General features: G+C 37.5%; 1 protein-coding gene and 1 pseudogene across 2 annotated transcripts in view; both read left to right on the plus strand.

Moving 5' to 3' along the window:
• The window catches only part of PDE4D (phosphodiesterase 4D), a 253,479-nt gene that overhangs the window by 161,176 nt on the left and 74,655 nt on the right, over positions 1 to 17,648 (plus strand). The gene's annotated exons all lie outside the window — the stretch shown is intronic.
• On the plus strand, positions 12,329 to 16,265 carry LOC307112039 (beclin-2-like; annotated as a pseudogene). Its single transcript has one exon. The product of its transcript is annotated as a beclin-2-like (transcript).

A 17,648-nucleotide genomic window follows, 5' to 3' on the forward strand; every position in this document is an offset into this window, starting at 1 on the left:
AATATAGAAATAAATAATCCCTAAAAAAATATCTAAATATTGTAAAACTAACATATAATGTTGATTAAAACTCACTGAAAATTAGTCTATTTATCTTGATGGAATAAGTATTGCCCTGAGAATTAAGCTGAAAACCTGGAATCAAACATGACGTTCTGTTTCTTTTCTGAACTCATAATTCTGCCCTCCAGTCCACTTAGCACATTTATGACAGAAAAGCTATAAATTGCTTAAAGTCTAGCACATGGGGTTCCCACACAGCAGGATCCTCTGAGAGAAGTATGCATTAATAGGCATCCCTAAAGGCAAAATTAGACTACCCAACAAATATATATTGAACCTCTACAATGGTCTAAGAACTGTGAGGAGCAGAGAAGATATTATGGTGAATCCCTGCTATTTTTTAAGAAAAGACCTACATAACTAAACGATTAGAGAGAGAGAGAAGAGAATGACACAATAATGAAGTGCTCTGTATGGGGTCAGTACAATGTCTTATGCATCTTTGTGTTCACTCAAACTGACAGATAAATGATTACCAGTGAATGAATGAGTGAATGAATGAATGAATTTCAAAGAAGAAGGAAAGGTAAATGTACATGGAAGTCATTGATCTCTTTAATAAACATGTATTAAGTGCCAAAGAATTATACTAGGCTTGAAAACTAGAAAATGGGTTAAGACAGACCTAAATTTCAAGGACTCAACAGCTAAGGGCATTAAACAGAAAGATAAATAGTCAATTATGTCACAGCATGCTGTTGGTGCACACATACCATTCCAAAAGTAGAAAAGAGGAAAAAAGTCAGATATTCTCCCAGTGATGAAAATCCCGGAGCTGGGGCTTTGAGGATGAGACGTTAGCTAGAGCAGGAAAGGTATATATTGTTAAAGGTCAATGTTGAAGCAAATATTGCAGTGCGGAAGGCACAAGAGAGCCCCAAACAGGTTGCAGGATGTGGCACAGTGGTGATCAGTAAGGAATGAGAAAGATGATTAAAGAGAAGCAACCTATCATAAACTGCTAAGAAGTCTTGAATGTCATGCTAGGAAATGGATTTTTTTTTAAGCATGGGGGTGATTTTATTCAATGGGAGAAATATCAGCCTTAAGTCTTAATCATGTTGTTTAATTTTGACACAATTTAGAGTTGCATATTTAAAGCAGTCTTTGTAAGTTTTTTTTTAATTTAAAAATAATTAATATAACCATTTTCTGGATCATGTGCCTGAATTTTTGCCTTTGTGTTTATTAACATGTGAATTAGTGCATTAACCACACATAATCACCTGAAGAAAAGTACGTAACTTTTGCTGCAAAGTTTCTCATATGAAGACTGTATGCCTCTGAGGGTTGTGAAAGTATTTTTGGAAACCTGTGACCTCTCAAATTTGAGAAATGTTGACGTGGAGATAGAATTGGAGTGAGTGGAAGAAAGATGGGCACCAGGAAAACCAGTTCAGAGCCTATTGCAATAATTACATGAGAACCAAAGAGAGCATGAACTAAGGAAATTTGGAAGAGAGGGGGAAATTCAATGCTTATTTATGGAGAAAAATAAATGAAACTTGGAGATTGGGATTGAGAGAGGGAGAACTCAATGATCATGCTTAGAATTCTGGCTTCATTGAGGAGGTGAGTGATGGTGGCATCTCAGTAAGAGCAAAACTAGTAGGCAGAGTATCAGTGTTAGACATGTGGAGTTTGAGGTGTCTGCGCACATTCACGTGGAAATCTGAATGAGGAAGAGCGATCTAAGCTGGAGTTTTCAGAACATAGGAGGTAGACATTTCAATTTTGGAGGTAAATTTACTCACAGGGACAATGAGTAAGGTGAGAAAAGAAAAGCATAGAAAAAGAAGAATCCAACAAAGGAATTGAAAAATTTTCTGCCAACTGAAGAGTAGGCAGAAATCAGGAGAGTGGTGTTCTCAAATCTAAGGTAGGAGAGAATTCCAAAAAGGACTCAGGGTTTCTGGAAGAACTTTGTGGAGAAGGTATTAATTGAAATGGGTGTGGAAAGACAAAGGGAGCTGTTAGGGCACGAAGGAAGAAGTATGGATTCTGGGTTTCGGAAACCTTTTAAGAAGTCTCACAGACAGAGATACAAAATGTATACCAAAGGATCGGGTGGAGTAGGCAAGACCGCAGAGGGCTGAAAGGTGGGCTCTGAAACCAAACTCCTCAGCTTCAGATCCCAGCTCCCCACTACTAGCTATGTGATCCTCAGCAAGTTATGTAACCTTCTAAGCCTCAGTTTTCTCAGGTGCAAAATGGGGACAATATTGTTTATTTTTTACTCTCCTGTGTACAGCCCTTGCAGGATGGTTTTATATATACAACATTGTTTTTGGCCACCTCTGAATATTTTATTCTTTGTCCTCCTACCATCCCAATCCCCATTTATAGTTTCACTTTTATGGATATTTTATTTTAATAAACTGAGGTTTTAAATAATTTTTATATATATATATATATATATATATATATATATATATATATATATATATATATTTAAAATACAAAACATACTTTATAAATCCGTAGCAAGTTTTTCTACCCCTATATTTTATTTTAGTCCTTAATAGACTTGTATTACATGTTTAAATCTTTAATAAATATGGAATTTATTTTAGTAATTATGGGCTCTGATATTCTTTATCTAGATTTCCTAAATTTTCAGAACAATATTTACTGAATAATCCATAGTTTCCTTATTGGCTTGAGATGTCACTTCTACCTTTTACTAAATTTAAGGATGGTTGGTTCTGTTTTTAATCTTTATAGCCTGTTGCTATACAAAAGTACCATGTTATAATTATTATAGATTTAAAAAATATATTTTAGTATTTGAGAAAACATGTGCCCTCATAATTAATCTTATTTTTCAAATTTTTATCAGTTGTTCTTACGTTGTTTTGCTAATTTGTAAATATTAATTTAAAATTATAAAAATTAACTTTATAATCTGTGAAGTCCTCACAAAAAATTCCATTAGTATTTTGATTGAAATTGCATTAAGTTTCTAATTAAGTATTTTACAAGTAGTACACAACTACTTTATGAAACCCCTATAAACCATCTACAAAATTCTTAGTTCTTAAATTATTTAACTATTCGCAATCAAAAAAAGATCACCAGTGATTTGAAATCAGTAGCACAAACAAAAAGAAACTAATGGATGAGCAAAACAAGTGTATTTTTCTGAAGAATACTAGTATTTATTTTCAGAAGAAACAGATGACAAAAAGTCTAGAAAAAACTCTTACAATATTAAATTTTCAGAGAGAGTAAGGCCAAGAGTACATTAATTATGGTTAGGTTTCTGTGAAATAGGAGCAGGATACTGAAAAAAAAAAAAAAGGAAGGTTAGAGAAAATACTGAACACTAGTGAATACTGAATTTGTCAAGCAAATCTCCTGAAATGTAGAGCACAAAGACAAGGATATAAAATACGATAAAAAAGTAAAGAGACACGAAGAGTGTGAAGTCAGTAGGGGAGTGAGAAGGGACAGGAAAAATAATTTAAAGATAAATTACTTCACCTGAAGAGTGATTCAAGTTCTCGATTGAAAAGGTTCACCCACTGCCCAACAGGGGTAAAAAATACATACTGTTTACACGCTGATGACATTTCAGAATTCCAAAGATAAAAAAAATTGATCCTAAAAGCTTCTAGAAAACAAAAAGGGATCTTTCAAAGGTAACGTGGGACAGACCAGGCAATGTTTCAAAGTTCTAAGGAAGATTACTTAGAATCCAAAATTGATAGTGAAACTATCAACAAACTAAAGATTTATTTAAACATATAAAGGTTTAAGTTCATAAAATTTACCCCCTATAGATGCTTCATAATGAAAATAAAACTATTTTGAAGATATCAAGGAAAAAAATATACAGAAGACACAGCAAGTACTAAGATGCAAGTACTGAAACTAACCCAGGTGTTTTATGAAAATGAGTTCCATGATAATAACAGTGTCGTAGACCTAGAAAACAGGCAGTCTAAATTAGAATATTCACAGGGTTCTAAGAATGTAGATATCATAATTAAACTTGCATAATTAAAAATCTTTCAATATTGTAGGGCAAAAATAATTGAAAAAATGTTTTAGATTAATTTATCTTTAAAATATTGTTTTCCCATCCAGGAAATTAAATATATTCATATTTTTTCTAGTTTTTTAAAAATATCCTTCAGTGAAGTTACACAGTATTATTTGTACAAGACTTTTACATATTCATATTTTTACATTTATTTCTAGGTATTTTATGTTTTATGATTAATGTAAATGGGAAACTTTCTCCATTTTTTAACTAGTTATTGCTGATATATAAAATGTCTATACTGTATATGTATATTATAATGCTCTATCTTTCTTATACATTTCATTAATTCTCCTGAATTTTTAGTTATAGAATTTTCATCTGGAAATATAATTTTGCTCCCTCCTTTTATTTATATTTCATATTTGGTTTTCTTATTCAGTTGCTTAGGTTAGAATTTCCTGAGCTGCATTAACTATGGAGACTGTGGGCAACTTTCTTTTGTTTCTTATTTTCTTTGTTGTTAATTATAGATTTTGAATGAAAGCTATTCACTGGCATGATAAGGAACCATAGTTCTATTCTTATTATACTAGGAGTCCTATTTTACTATCAACTCTTTAATAAGTATGATGGGTTACCGTACAGATATTGTTGAGTGATTGGGAAAATTGTGGAATCAATTGTATACTATAGGATGCCATTATAGAATAAATATGATTTTGAAGAAAATATATAGAAAACTATTTAATAATTCAACCATCCAGTGATAACTGTATAACTGTATGGACAAAGGGAAAAGAAATACATATAGGAGGTTTGAACTTAAGAGATCGGATAGCAAATCCACTTTCCTTATCTGATTTCTTCTTGCCCATAAGATTCAGAATATTTTATAGCAATACAATTTAAAATCCATTTTGATATTGAGTAAAATTTATACAAAACTGCTCAAAACAGACCAATTTTTCTGCTGCTTATCATGTATGCTTATAAAAAGCAAAACTAAACAGCAGGAAGTTGTTAATCCTAGAGCTAAGATAGCATTCAACTTTCTTTTCTGAAATGGAGAACATCAGTAATCTATACCCTGTCATTTCTCTTAACAGTTTTGTACTTTCTATAAAATATTGCTTAAATTATTTAAAATTTTTTTTCAAATAAATGAGTTTTCATCCTATGGATGACTTGGCGTCATTTCAAAGCATAAATTCTTGGATGTAGTCAAACTTTATGCTTTTTCCTCATTGTTCTATAGACAATAAATTTCTAATAAAAACAATCAATAATTTGAATATTAATGTTTACTTAAAGTCAAACTATTCCTCTTTTATTAGAAATGTAGAACACACAAACTTCTTGGAATGTTGATGAAGAATTTTGTTATTCTTCTCCTCACAATGGTCAATAGTATCAAACCATGATTTTATTTTTAAGATTTTTACCTAAAGAATTATATTTGAAATAAGATTGTATATTTATGTACTACCTCCTTCATATTAATAGTAAAGATCTTGAATTATATATGTACACACATGTATATATTCATGTATATGTCATTCATGTATATAGTGTAAGATTGCAAAAAAAAAAAAAAAAGATTGCACAGAAGATTGGAAAAGCTTCACGTTTCCTATTTGTGAATCTGACTTTCATGCCTGTCAAGATTGGTACATATTCAAGTTTGTTTTCAATTAACTTCAAAGAAGATCAAAACCAAGGAGCATCTGTATAATTGCTCTCACAGGGTAGCTGTTTGGGGCCCCTGTTTTGCCCTGCAGCCCTTTTCCTAAGGAGAAAACTACATTTTTTCAGCTAAGTACTTGCTTCCACTATATTTTTATTTTGTTTTGTTTTACAACTTTAAGTAGTGAGTGGCAAGAAACAATATGAAGATGTTGTGAGATGGAGAGATACACTCAGTCACCATCTGGTGAGCATTCTGGAGAATGGAGACAAATACCACACATAAAGAAGTGAAGTCATTTTGCAGGAAGTTTGGCTTTGAAGATTAATTAAGGACTGAGAGCAGGACATATTATGGTGGTCAGTTCAGCACAATTCTTGTGGTTTTTAGTAGATTGCAGATGATTTACCCTGGAAGGGCTGTAGAGATCAAGTTTAGAAATAAAGAAACTGAGGCGCACAGCGTTCCAGTGGCATTTCCACATTTATTTGAGCCACGTGTCAGAATCCACATTCCAAATGTGCAACTGCTGTCTTACGGAATTTACAGTGACACATTCTGAGGTCATGCAGGAAATGCAACAGAATCAAGCACTAGGAATTAGGTCAGTAGCTTGAGACAATGCAGTCTCCTAGGCAGTCTTGTGCTTCCCTGACCTGACTGGGACTTGGAAAAAAGCAAAACATGTGTGTACATATGACTGTAGCATCCCTTTTCTATGTAGCATGTTTTCAGCTGAGCTTTAAACTATACAGATAAAAGCCACAGCCTACTTTAGCCGATAGTTCTCAGTGTTGCTTCTTTATAGGAATGAATTTTTTTTTCTTGGTATTTCAAACTCTTTAGGGTATCAGGTCGATGAGATGAGACCCAGTTATGCTTTAAAAATTGAATGCAGGCATATGTATGTAGAAATGTATTAGAAAAAATATCAATTTTTATAGTAATGAGCATTGGGTTGTAGAATTATATGTGCTTTTTCTTCATTTTCTTAACTTTTTCTGTATTTCTTAAGATATCTACGATGAGATTTTTTTTAATATATAGTTTTATTACATTAGTAATAGATAACTATTTTCATGTCATAAAATAATTAAAGCATTAAGAATATGGAAAACTTCTTCCTGCTCCTTAAGATTTGTTCTCCTTGCAAGTAACCACTTGGCAATGAATACAATTTAGTGTATATCCTTTCTGAATTTTAACTGGATATTCATATATTAGAATTACAGGAAAATTTTTTATCTAAAGTGACATACTACACTGTTATTCTGTGACTGACTTTTGTATATAATATGTTTTAGAGATTATGTTATTCAGCGCATATAAATTTATACCATTCTTAAACTGCAGCATAGTATGTATTTCAAATCTTACATTTTATTGTTTTTCTATTTATGACTTTTTTATATTACAAACTAGTGCAGTGAACATGGAAGTGCATGCTTGTTTATGTATTCCATTGATATTTAGATCAGTGGATTAGTTATAAAGAGGGAAAGAAAGACAACAAGCAGGGAGATAGACATAGAGAAGAAGAGTTTAAAGGAGGTAGAATCCGATGATTCTGGAAGACAGAATGTTCATCCTCTATGTCTCATTTCACCTCACAAAAAACTCAGGTGCTTATTCAGGCCCAGCCAGCGTGGCTCAGTGGTTGAGGATTGACCTATGAACCTAGAGGTCATGGTTTGATTCCCAATCAGGGCACATGCCTGGGTTGTAAGTTTGAGCCCCAGTGTGGGGCATGCAGGAGGCAGCCGCTCAATGAGTCTCTCTCATCATTGATGTTTCTCTCTCTCTCTCTCCCTCTCCTTTCCTATCTGAAAGCAATAAAAATATATTTTTTAAAGAGAAAAGATTAAAAAAATATATATGGCCAAGACCGGTTTGGCTCAGTGGATAGAGAATCAGCCTGAGGACTGAAAGGTCCCAGGTTTGATTCCGGTCAAGGGCATGTACCTTGGTTGCGGGCACATCCCCAGTGCGGGGTGTGCAGGAGGCAGCTGATCAATGTTTCTCTCTCATCGATGTTTCTAACTCTCTATCTCTCTCCCTTCCTCTCTATAAAAAATCAATAAAATATATTATATATATATATATATGTATATATATATATATATATATATATACACACACACACACACACACACACACACACACACACACACACATATGTTCATTCAGGAAATAGCAACTCCACTGTAAAATAGAGATTTTTTTTAGGAATTCAGGGGCTCCTAAGAAAAAGTTTGGGTAAAAACCCATACTACTACTACAGTTTTGCCTTTGTGTTTTGTGGGGAGAAAGAACGACTCCTCTGATCTACAGCCAGAAGGTTGCTCAATTAGGGGAGGGAAGGGTGGGGCAGCTGCCTGATGGGTGCGAAATACAGGCTCTTGTCCTGGAGTCTCCTGTCCTAGCCCTGCGGCCCTTGTCTGGAACAGCTGACTGATCATACCTGCATGGTAGCCCTCAGGTGTATTTGAGAAAAGAAAAATGTTGGGAACTCTTGCCAAATCTTGAAAATCAACTGTCAGTCTTACGCACATATAATATGGTGTAACTGGTTCAGATGCCTACAAAGCCCTTGCATAATTCAAAACAAGTTTGAGAAAATTGGGGGGAATTTTTTTCCCTAGAAAAGCATAGTAACAGATAAGAATTTTTTTAATTTATCGGGGTGATATTGGCTAATAACATTATATAAGTTTCAAGTATACAATTCTACAATACATCATCTATATATTGCATTATGTGCTCACCACCCAAAGTCTAGTCTCCCTTCATCACCATATATTTGACCCACTTTACCCTCTTCACTTTCCCCCAACCCTAGAAACAAATTTTTAAAAATCATGGTTGCATTGACTGTACCTTAGGGACAAACTCTTAATGTATTTAAAACTTCAGTTCACCAATAATTGAATCAATATTAGTCATCATTTTGTTAAATATTTACTTTATGCAGACAGTTTGCTAAGAGCTTTACTGGTAATGCTTTTTTAATATTCAGAAGAACCCTATAAAAGCTATCAAACGTTACAAATAAGAAACTTGAGACTAGAGAGATTAAGTAACTTGACCAGTTGTCACATTGTGTATAAGTAGCAGAGCTAGAATTTGAACCCAAGTTTTTGCATACTTAAAATTTTAGCTCTTAACACCACACTGGAATGAACTTTAGTTTTTAATCATATGTTTTTATATTGGTAGCAATTCCAGCAAGAATGAAAAGTATTCCATGTTATATATGTTGTAGATTAGTACTTTGGGAAACATTATTGCTTTGAATGATGGTATCCTACATAATAAAATGGTAATATGTAAATTACCATCACTCCGCTACGCCCACGATTGGGCCAGCAGGAGGCACAGGGGGCGGGACTCAGGGTGGCCGGGGTAGCTGATTGGGCCATCAGGACGCTGAGCTCGCGGCGCCACTGGCGCCGCGAGCTCAGCGTCTGTGCCATGGCTGCCGGAGGCTTTCGGAAGGCCTGGGGCACCAGCGGACAGCCGGCCGGGTCCCCCGCGATCAAAGGCCAAAGCGGGGGACCCGGCCGGCTGTCTGCTCCGGCGCAAGGCCTTTCGAAAGCCTCCGCAGCGCCGGAGGCTTTCGGAAGGCCTGGGGCACCCGCGGACAGCCGGCCGGGTCCCCCGCGATCAAAGGCCAAAGCGGGGGACCCGGCCGGCTGTCTGCTCCGGCGCAAGGCCTTTCGAAAGCCTCCGCAGTGCCGGAGGCTTTCGGAAGGCCTGGGGCACCGGCGGACAGCCAGCCCGCTGGTGCACCAGGTGCATGATTAAATCATGCACTGGGCCTCTAGTCTTTTATAAGATAATAGAGGCCCAGTGCACGAAATTCGTGCACGGGGGGGGGGGGGGGGAGGGTGTCCCTCAGCCCAGCCTGCACCCTCTCCAATCTGGGATCCCTCTCACAATTCAGGACTGCTGGCTCCCAACTGCTCACCTGCCTGCCTTCCTGATTGCCCCTAACCACTTCTGCCTGCCAGCCTGATCACCCACTAACCACTGTCCTGCCAGCCTGATTGATGTCTAACTGTCCCCCTGCCAGCCTGTTTGCCCCCAACTTCCCTCCTCTGCTGGCCTGGTCACCCCTAACTTCCCTCCCCTGCAGGCTTGATTGCCCCCAACTGCCCTCCCTTGCAGGCCTGGTCCCCCCCAACTGCCCTCCCTTACAGGCCTGGTCCCCCTCAACTGCCCTCCCCTGCTGGCCATCTTGTAGTGGCCATCTTGTGTCCACATGGGGGCAGGATCATTGACTGCATGAGGGCAGCTATCTTGATCTTATGTGATGGAGTGATGGTCAATCTGCATATTACTCTTTTATTAGATAGGATAGAGGCCTGGTGCATGGGTGGAGGCCAGCTGGTTTGCCCTGAAGGATGTCCCAGATCAGGGTGGGAGTTCCCTTGGGGCGTGGGGCGGCCTGGGCGAGAGGTCTGTGGTGGTTTGCAGGCCAGGCATGCCCCCCGGCGACCCAAGCGGAGGCCCTGGTATCTGGGATATATTTATCTTCTACAATTGAAACTTTGTAGCCTGGAGCAAAGCCAAGCCTTCTGCTCGCTCCATGGATGCTTCCATTTTTCTTGGGATTTATCTTCTATAATTGAAACTTTGTACCCTTGAGTGGAGGCCTGGGCCGGCCAGGGTGTGTGGAAAGCTTGGCTTCCTCCATTGCTGGGGGCAACCCTAGCCTCCCACTCTTTCCAGCTCTGTGGCTGCTGCTATTTCTGTTTGGATTTGTTTACCTTCTATCATTGAAACTTTGTATCCTTGAGTGGAGGCCTGGTTCAGCCAGGGTGTGTGGAAAGCTTGGCTTCCTTCCATTGCCGGGGAAACCCAAGCCTCCCTCCTGCTCTCTGTGGTGGCAGCCATCTTGGTTGGGGTTAATTTGCATACTTGCTCTGATTGGCTGGTGGGTGTGACTTGTGGGTGTAGCGGAGTGATGGTTAATTGGCATATTACTCTTTTATTAGGTAGGATTGAAATGCTACATTATAGGTAAGACTGTGCAGCAGTAAGAAATATATGGTTTGAAATGCTACATTATAGGTAAGACTGTGCAGCAGTAAGAAATATATGGTTTTTGCTTTTACTTGTGTCAATCATGCTATCTTGTTTGAGCTTTTCAAGAGGGGAGTGACGCAGTGGAGATAAGCCGAGCAGATTACTTGGTATGTGTTATCCTGAAATCTGAGTTATTTGACATTTTTAAGGCTAAGCATTGATTGAGCTCTGTGCACATAAATTGGCAAGAAAAAGTAATACCATCTGCTCAATAACAACTCGTTGCTCTTAGCAAAGAGCATTTGTTTCAACTTGAGAGTTATAATCATATTATCAAACTTGCTAATTGCGTGAACTGAATATAAATTGTCAGGCTCATAAAGGTGTATATTTATGGTCACCAGGAGCTCCTCAATTTCCATATTTTTATTGTTGATGGAGTTAGCTTATTTTTTTTTCTGTTTTTCTTGCTGCCATTGGAGACTTCAAACAGTCTAACTAGTATTTTCTGTAATTATATAGCAATATTCTCAAAGCAATAGCTTACACAGAGTGCAAATCAGGGACTTTTTAAATCTGATTTTTAAAATATTTTTCATCTAGAGTTAAACTCCAATGTTTTCTTAATGGGAATAAGTTTTTCTTTATTTGCCAAGAGGCTCCACTTACAGCTGGAGAAATGTGTTGTTTTCATACTTATAAACATCAGTATAAAGTATGTACTGTACAAAATATAAATTACTGATGTAAAAATGGCCATTTTGGTTTACCAGGGGGTTCTGTTTGATTAACTTAGGGGAGCTATAGTGTTGTCTCTTTGGCCTTCCTTCTGGTTTATCCCAAGAATTCTTAGGTGATTGCTCAAGAGCTCCAAAGTAAAGCACAATTATTGAAAGTGCTTTCTAGAAGGATCTTCCAGCATCCGAAAATAGAAAAGTGGAGAAATAAATTACCTCATTAGTATAGAATGACATTTTAGGATAAATCACATAGAACAATAGTATTGGTCTTTTAAATTTTCAATACAAACAGATATTTATAACCTAAAAATATGGATAAAAATAAATAGGTTGTGAAAATATTTAGAAAAATTAAAATAGTATTTTAAGAGATTAACACTTGTCTCCCTGTTGTTAATCTTAGAAAAATGGTGAGAAACTTTTGTATGCTCTATATTTGTAGGAAGTAATAATAGATTTTGAAACCATGCCATATTATAGAAAGTCTTTTCTACTTATGTACCTGATTCCAAACAAGCAAATGTTTGAAGAAAATCTGATTTCTTTTCATTTATCAGCAATGTAACCCTGGCCAGTGTTGCTAAGTGGTTAGAGCATCGGCCCAGGCACGGAAGGGTCACAAGTTAGATTCCTAGTCAAGGGCATAGTACCTGAGTTCCAGGTTCGGTCCCAGCCTGGTTCAGGCGCCTACAGAAGGCAACCAATTGATGTGTCTCTCTCACATCAGGGTTCTCCTTTCCTTCCCTTCCCTTCCCTTCCCTTCCCTTCCCTTCCCTTCCCTTCCCTTCCCTCCTCTAGCCCTCCTCTAGCCCTCCCCTCCCCTCCCCTCTTCTCTCCCTCCCTCCCTCCCTCCCTCCCTCTCTTTCTCTCTTCCTTCCTTCCTTCCACTCTCTAAAAAAAAATCAATGGAGAAAAAATCCTCAGGTAAGAATTAACACAACAAAACACACACATAAAAATGCAGTATATTGGTGTACACTCTTTGGAGTGTGCCCTCCTTGGATCACGCCCACACCCTTCTCTTAGGCACAGACTTAAAAAAAAAACACAAAAACTCTGGGGACCCCCAGGGACTTTCAACAAGAGGAACAGTGGGCCACAAAACCCCTGAACCTATCTCCATGCCCCCTTTCTCTGACTTTTCTAGAGAGCTGAAGCAGCCCTACTTAGCTCTCTCCTGTTGCTTCTTCTCTCCTAAGAACTACCATGTTTCACTGTCCCCAGCTTTAATATATGTACTCTCAAAATAAATTTTTAAATGCAGTATATTAATAAATATCAATTTACTTGATTGACAAAATAAACAAGATTTGGCAGAGTGAGTTTTATTTGCAACAATTGTGCATACCAATAATTTGGAAGTTAAAAACTGATGGACTCTCTATTCATAAGGCATCAAGGTGACTAAAGAATAGTTTTGTGTAATCTCAAATACTGAATAATAAGCGTACCCACTATTTAAAAGAGTAAACTAAAATGGAAAAAGAAATGAAAGTTGAAAAGGGAGAGGTTTTAAATAATCTAATCCAGAATATAATGACTTTTTCAAAAGAATAAATTTGATAATTTAAACTAAGCCAAAATAAGAATAGTCATAAATTACATATGATGTATTCTTTTCCGTCTTATTTTCCCCATTAGGTGGTTCGTGTTCATAGATATAATTCCATGTCATTTCTCCCATCCTATGCCCATGATAGACAGACATAATTAAGATAATGTGCTTTATCTGTAGACCTCAGAATCCTTAATAAACCACATCAAAGGAACCTCTAGGAATAGATTAGAATGGAATCCTAATTGTGTCCCCTAGATCTTCTGATCAGTTCTTTCAATACTTGCTCTTAGGAAAGTAGTCTCTATCTATAGTGAGAAGTAAGGAACTGTGTGATATAAAAAATGCTCCAAAAGAAGTCAGACATTATGCCTTAGTCCTGGTTCTTTCACTAAGAATGGAATCTTGACAACTTATAACTTCTCTAGGACTGATTTCAAATCTGTAAAATTCAGTGGATTAGGCTGGACTCTCTCTAAAATCCGGTCCAGTTTCAACTTTTTGTATTCTATACCTTCAGCAACCCCCATAGATTTTTCATCATTCCCTAAAAAAATCTGCAACACTTTGCACGTTGTCTTTTTTCAGCCTGGGATGCGTTTGTCACCTTTGCATTCTATCAAAACCACCATTCATCATTCAAGATCCACCTCAAATGGTAGCTCATTAACTCTGAAGACTTCCCCAATTCCTCCTAACTCATAGGTCAAATGAGTTTTTCTCAGCGTTGTGTCTCTGATATAGATCAGTTCTCATTGTTTTATGGTTATTTATGAATCTGTTTTCTCCAGAAAATCCTGTAAGGGACTCAGACCCTTGGAATTTATACTCTCAGGGGGATGGTGCTTCACATATATCAATTGTTCAATGGAAGTTTATTAAATTAATATAGGATCGGGCCTAAACGGGCAGTCGGAGATCCCTTGAGGGGTCCCAGATTGGAGAGGGTGCCGGCTGGGCTGAGGGACATACCCCCCATGCACGAATTTCGTGCACTGGGCCTCTAGTATATAATTTTATATATATATATATATATAGCTTATTCCAGGGATCATCATCAGGTCATATACAAAGGATCAAAAATCAAAAAGACATCAGACTGGGGAAAAACTTACATCAAAGATGAAAGTCAAGACCTCCACCATGTCCTCCATCCACTTCATTTTCCAGCCCCTGAAGCTGACTCAGTCCACAGAGACCTCAGGCCTTGACACTTAGCCAAGAACCTGCAGCTTCAAAGCTCCCCTCAGCCCTGGGGGAGCCAGGAGAACCCCAGATGAGGCTCTACCACCAGGGTGGAGATAGATGTTGAAAAACTACAAGATGGTGCCTCTAGCAGGATTCTCCATGGCGATGGCAAGATGTCCAGGTACAGTTCCAGCCACTTCACTTCACCCTGCTCGGGAAGTTGGGCTCTGGGAGAACTCTCAATAACATCCAAAAGGTCAATAGGGGCATTTTTGACATCCTTTCTGGTAAAGAAGATCTGGACCACTTCCTGTGTAAGGACTGTACTGACAGTCTTTTGGAGCAGCTGGACACTCAGCTCACTACCTCATAATCTGACAGTCAGAACTACAAATGCTATTTGGAGAGAAGCGGGAGAATAAGTGAGGATGAGAGGGAGACACTGCAGGAGTTACCGAAGGATGTGGAGCTGGAGGAAGAGAGGCGGGTCCAGGAGCTGAGGGAAGTGAAGAAGAACTGAGAAAGGGCAGCTGTGGCTCTGGAGGCAGCCTAGGCAGAGACCGAGATGCAGGACCAGCAGGAAAGGCAGTACCACAGGAACCACAGTAAACTGCAGTGGCAACCATTGGAACTGCATGACGAACTGAGAAGCATAGAGAACTGGCTGGGGTGTGCCCAGACCCAGCTAGCTTGGCTAGAGAAAATTAACACCTTCAGTTCAATGTTTGGGATTCGCCAAGATGGCCCCTTGGCTGTCATCAATGACTTCAGATTGGGCTGCCTCCCCACTGTCCCCATGTGCTGGAATGAGATGAACTCAGCCTGGGGGCAGACAGCATTGCTGCTCCTGGCCCTGTCTAACATAGTTGGTCAGGAATTTCAGAGGTATGGACTCATCCCCTGCGGAAACCACTCCTATCTGAAGTCTTTAACAGAAGGCCCCACTGAACTACCCATTTTCTGTACCAGGGGGCCGAGTGCTCTCTTGTCTAACAAGTTTGACCGGGCGAAGATGGCTTTCTTGGACTGCATGAAGTTCAAGGAAGAAACAGAGAAAGGCAAACCAGGTCTCTGCATGCCCTAAGGATCCATGTGGAGAAAGGCCTGATAGAAGAGCCTGGAGCCAGTGTGAATTCTATTCCATCAGAACCCACTTGAACACGGAGGAGCAGTGGACAAAGGCACTCAAGCTCATGCTTACAAATCTTAAGTGGAGTCTCGCTTGGGTCTGCTTAAGGTATTGTCAAAAATAACTTTTTTTTTCTATGTGGGAGAGGGATATTTTTTTACTTTAAAATATTTTGTGAAAAATTTATCAGATCAATTGTAAAGCTGAAGAATATAACAGGTTTATAATTTTAATAATAAATAACCACACAGATATTAATTTAAGAGGAATGAAAGTATTGCCCAGAGCAAACCAAAGCCATTGCTGACTTCCCCAGCACAACTTTGCCTCCCTTGTACCTTCTCTTTCCTTCTTCACCACCTGGACAAACAAATTCAAAGTGACAGCAAAGATTAAATTGCAAGGTGATGGGATGAAAGGTTGTAGAGGGAAAGAACTGAAGGTGGAGATGAGAGGAGAGGAGTAGTAAAGAGAAAGGTGGAAATCTTCAATTTTTTTATGAGAAAATAAAAGTAATTGGCCACTGGTGTATGTAGTAGAACTTTGGGAGGGGGAATATTCTAAGATTTTTAAGTTTTTGCTGTGATGTATAAAGTCTACCCCCTCCCCCTCCATCTCTGAGAAACTAAATAAATTTCTACACAGTCTTCAATGAAAATATCAAAAGGACATCAGACTTCTTAAGATTCACATTGAATACAATTGAGCAATGCCTTTTACATTCTGAAGGAAAATGATCCTCAGCCAAGAATTATATACTCAGCCAAACTATTAATCAGGAGTGAGCATAGAATAAAGACACTTTCAAAGATACATAGCCTCAAAAATTTTGCATATTTACTCAGGAAGCTACTGGAAATATGCTCAACAAAACAAGGGAGTAAACATCCCAAAGTGACAGCTGTGCAACAAACCTAGGGAATAGCCAATCCAGATTAGAAGAGGCTCTAGGGAGATATTTCTTCAAGAAAATGAATTTGATAAAATTCTTAATGTATTTAACCCATACATAAAGGAGATCTTTGCAGGTAGGGCCATGTTTGAGATAGAATTAATTTTACAAGTATGTAGAAACCCAAGGAAATAAACAAAGAAAGAAACACAAGACAAGAATTTTCAACTATAAGGAAAACAATCATGGCTCAATGGTTGAGCGTTGACCTATGAACCAAGAGGTCATGGTTCGATTCCCAATCAGGGCATATGCCCAGGTTGTGGGCTGGATCCCCAGTGTAGGGCATGCAGGTAGAAGCTGATCAATGATTCTCTCTCATCATTGATGTTTCTATCTCTCTCTCCCTTTCCCTTCCTCTCTGAAATCAATAAAAATATAATTGATAAATAAATAAATAAATAAATAAATAAATAAATAAATAAATAAAAACAAAATCTTGTGAAGAAAATAAGAAGTAATTGATATATGTTACGTAGTGTGGCTGCTTACAGTGTTTCATTAGTCCTACTAATATAAACCCAATAACTCTAACTAAATTACAACATATATTTGAAGGACTGAAGATAGTAGGTGTGAATGGATCAGGAGCTAAATTGTCATCTTCTGCAATAATCAATGCCTAAAACTAAAATATTAGAAAGTAGCAATGCAAGTATGTCATTTAGAGATACATAGTAATATAGCAAATAAATCAGTCAAAAGATATGAAAGTGGCTACCTCTGGGGAATGGAAGATATGAATATGTATATAGTGTGGGAGATTTTTAAGAAATCTTTGTAGTACTATTAAATTCTGTATGCCCCTATATAATTGTGCTAAAAATAAAATTTAAACTTAAAAATTGATCACTCTTACTTGCAATAAGACATACAAATTAAAACAAAATAAATAATATATTTGCAGTTTTTTACATATTTATAATATTTCATTATGTGTTGATGAGAATTTCATGTGAATTTTTATTCTCAAACAGTACTTCTAAAAGTGGAAATTGGTATAATATTTCTAAAAAACAATTTGGCAGTACACATCAAGAGACAAAAAATCCTATTCCCTTTGACCTAGTAATTCCCCTTTTGTAAATCTCTCTTAGAGATCTACTAAGGAAACAAATAAGATTGGACAGAAATACATCAAAATGTTCACAGTGGTTATCTCTGAATGAGAGAATTATAGGTGATAAGATTACAGATTTTTTTTTCTATTTTTCACTCTTGTACTCTGCAGTTTTTCCAAGTAATCTATAATGAAAAAGGCTACTTTTATACTCAGAAATTATATTAGTAAACATTTTTAATTTTTACAAACCTTGAGCTT

Source organism: Cnephaeus nilssonii (assembly GCF_951640355.1).
Source record: "Cnephaeus nilssonii genome assembly, chromosome: 2".
Taxonomy (NCBI): domain Eukaryota; kingdom Metazoa; phylum Chordata; class Mammalia; order Chiroptera; family Vespertilionidae; genus Cnephaeus; species Cnephaeus nilssonii.